Here is a 4,245-nt window from a genome sequence, read left to right on the forward strand (position 1 = left end):
TATGAGGGAATTTACTTTGTGCAGCGTTTACGACATCTCCTGCATAAAATCTTTAATGTGATCTAGTAGAATCAGCCAGCTTATATCGGTGGAGTGACATAAGGTTAACGGCCAAAAGTCAATCTACGTAATAACCAATTCAAATCGATATAAGATAAATTGGCCTTCTGGCTAGTTTAGATGGTCAAAAGGTCAATAGACTCTATGATTTTCTTAATTTGAATTTATGAGCATTTAGGAAATTTCTGCTTGACCTCGTGGCCATAACCATATGCAGCAATTTAAGATCAACGCAAGGGCAAAGGACTTTACTCAGGATTGCTTGAATATTTAGTTCGATATAAGAGAAATTAATTACATTTTTTTGCAAGCGCAATTTTTTATTTCGAATTGTCTCTATATTTGTTCCTCTTATCTCAAAGAGCCCCTAATTTAGCCATTTTTTTAACCGACTTTTCACTTGAATGAAATCCAAGTAAAGAAATTTTACCTCCCACTCGGCGGAAAAAAAATATTGCGAAAACAATAAAACGTAGCTGTAGTTTAACAGTTGTTAACATTTTTATACGTGGAGGTGCGATAAAAAGTAATTGACCTTATGGCCACTTGAAAAAAAAAAACATGAATTGACTTTATGACCATTTCGGAAAGGTAGGATGGTCATAATGTCAATATTATTGAATTGTCCCACATTTGAAATTTGATCCATATTGTCATCACTTCAATTGACTTTGTGGCCATTTGAAATGGTCATAAGGTCGATTTGCGTTATGTCTGTTGGCCTTGTGTCACCACTCCTTTATTTCTACCATTGAACGTGCTGGTAGCGAACAACACATTCAACTCTTAGTTGTTGCAACACCAGTTTTTACTACTTTGCGGCCTCTACCTCTACTTGAGTTGTTGTAAGTGCAAAAATCTGGGCCAGCAACCCCACTCGCCGATCTCTTCAAACGCCCATGTTATGAAAATTTACTTTGGTATATCATTTGCGCTTCAACACTGCAGTAGCTTCAATAAAAATTCTACACTTCCTTTTTGTTCTTGCTTAACAATTTTTGTCTTAATTTTTTCTCCATTTTTTCATACTATGCTCACATATACTCAAACATACATATGAACCAACTCCTGTTTATTTGGCAGCATTCGGTAGGCAAATAATCATCTATAGCAACCCACCATGCACCATTCACCAGTTAATATTTACCATTCACCACAATTTTGTATGCGATAGTGAGGATTTTAGATTTTTGCTACAGCATTACTGCTTCTGTTGTTTTTGTTGTTGCATGTAGATGTTATTCTTGTGCAGCACTGCCTTTACTCAATTGCTTGTGTGCGTATGTTTGTATTCCTTGATATCGTCTGCATTGCTACGTTGGTTATGTTGATATGTATGTATGTATATATGGGGCTAATTGTGGACCTGTCGTCAGTTCTTTTTGTATTTTAAAGCACTTTTTGTACATTTTAAAATTCTTATGCTTATATGCTTATGTGCCTCGTTGTCTTCGTTGTATGTTTGTCTTCATGGATGGTCCTCGTCGTCGTCGTCGTCGTTGAGTGGTTAGCTAGATTGTTGGCTCCTTTGACCATTTGATTGTTTGGCTGTATGGTTGTTTAGTTGATTGTTTCGTTCCTTAGTATGGTTTATTTGGTTGTTTGACTGGCTGACTAGCTCGTTTAATGCCTGGATGACTGGCTGGCTTGGCTTTAACTTTATGCTTTTGTGATATTTCGGTGCCCATTTTGTTTGAGTGCAACATGACAATAAGATGAGCAGCAGGAACATTGGCATCACGCTGTGTTTGCTTTAGGTACATGGTAAAAAAATTATTGATTATGTGATAAATATATTATAAGGTGGGTATGGTCAAAGGATGATCCTCTAACTGAGGTAGATCCACAGTTGGGTTGTGATCCCTTTCCCCTACCTAAATAATTATTCAGTTAATTATGTATTGATTTCAAACACACGCATACAACGCGGGTTTCAAATCAGAATTCCAACAACTATAAGTCCAGTTACGAGCGAGACAGGGTAGGATGGCGGCTTCTTGTAGCAGAATGCATGTGCATTACATTCCTTCCATTATTATTATTAGGCCTGGAAGTGTGTAGATCTATTGTGCTTGACCTTTAAGCCTAATTTTGTATGTTGAGGCTTTTAATGTATTTAAATACCTCTTCAGTCTTTTTACTTCATATCACATAGGGATTAAAAGTCACACCACCCAGATGGGTGAGTCTCTGCCTTGCCAGAGCGACGTATTTGCGTTTCATCCTCAAGCTCACAAAAATGACAAATTTGAGTATCGTATAGATTTAACTTGCTTAGGTGATATCGGAGAATACAGTATCACGGATAGTAGATACCCAGTGAGAGTTCGTAGGTCTTCCCTGCTTAGATAAATGAGTTTGGCTGATACTTTCGTTGCCGGGAGTATAAATAGTTTGCCTCTCTGTGCATTGTGCAGTCAATACAGTGGCGTCTGAATTGTTTTGTTTCCCAGTTACTTATGATTTTCCTTCTAAGCAAGGGAAGAAAAATCCCTTATTATTCAGACGAAGTGTGGGAAAAATGAGGTTATCCCAATGAACAATAAGGAAGACCTGTCTGACGGATTTTGATTTTGATTTTAATTTATATATCGATTTTTAATTTGAACTTGATTTTTATTTGATTTTGATTTTGCTATATAGCCGTCTCGAAACCGTTACTGTATGATTCCGGAAACATTTGCCACATGACCCCGATATCAAACCTGATCATTTTATATCCAATATTGATAAATAACAATGTTAGTAAAAGTTACAAAAGGTCTATAAAGCATTTGTAAATAAAATTTTAGAACAAATATTCAATTACGAGCGCTTTTTGGACGGATAAATATAATAGATGTATAATATTTTGTTCAGTGTTTTAGAATAATTGTTGTTGGCATCAGTGCTACATCAAGAGATTTTTTTACAATTCTAAATTCTTTTATAGAGGCACATACATACAAACGCACACAAATATAGCTCTCTTTTTGCTTTGTGCAATTTTTTTTAGCAAAAGCGTGTGTGTAAATGCTTTAACCCAGTAAGCATTTTTTATTAAATTTCAAGATATTTTGGAAATAAATCAGAGGTTAATTATGTAACCGTAGTAAAGTGTAACCGACAGCCCTTACTGGTTCGTGTAAAATGAGGACAAAATGTACATAAAAGCTAAAAGTATCATTTCCAAAAACGTAAAATGTTCAAACAAGTTTCCTACTATAAAAAAGAAAAATTTAAAAAAACCAAAAATTAAAAGATTTCAGAAAAATTACCTATTTCCAAAAATTTACTGGCTCAAAGAGGATTCGTTCCGATAACAGTAAGCGGTTCAAAAATAAATAACCGTTTCGAAAAGAGGAACCGGTTTAAAAAAATGAAGCATCGGTTCAAAAAAAAGGCACCAGTTTGAAAAATTTAACTGGTTCAATAAAAGGAACCGGTTCGAAGTTACCCAAGCAGTTTGAAATATCAACTAGTTCAAACAAAGTAGCCGGATAGTACAAAGTAAATGGCTCAAAAAAAGCGTCCAATTTGAAAAAAGTAGCCGGTTTTAAAAAAATGTAAATAGTTTAAAAAATTAAGTGCATCAATAGAGTAAGCGGATCCTTACCGCTAGTAAGAAGTAACCTCTAAAAAGAAGAAATCAATACAAAGAACTTTACGACCCAAAAGCAGTAACCTGTTGCAAAAACGTAAAAAATAACCGTTTCAAAAAAAGTAACCGATTAAAAAGAAAGAACGTTCAAAAATCGAACCAGTTCGAAAAAAGTAACCGCTTCGAAATAATCTACCAGTTCGAACAAAGTAACAGTATCGTAAATAGTAGCCGGTTCAAATCAGTTGGAAAAAGTAGCCCGTCCCAAAAAAGAATCCGGTGTCAAAATTGTAACCAGTTTAAAAAAGAAAAGGAACAATGGAGTAAGCGGGTCCGTGCCACTAGAAAGAAGCCGTTACAAAGAAGAAACCGCTCTAAAGAAGTTACCGACTCAAAAGAAATTTACTGCGCAAAAACGTATCCGCGCTGCGTTTTAATACGCTGAGCTATGTTTATGTCTGTACAAAGCTCCTACAGCTCATCATTAAATCTCCTTTGTAACTCGCCGTCGCCAACGCTGAGAGGTCCATAAGTCTTTCGATGTACTTTTCGCTTGAACACTACCAGAGCCCCCCGATCTGATGTTGTCGTGGCTCATGCTGACT

The sequence above is a fragment of the Eurosta solidaginis genome, chromosome 2, assembly GCF_040869045.1.
Source record: "Eurosta solidaginis isolate ZX-2024a chromosome 2, ASM4086904v1, whole genome shotgun sequence".
NCBI lineage: Eukaryota > Metazoa > Arthropoda > Insecta > Diptera > Tephritidae > Eurosta > Eurosta solidaginis.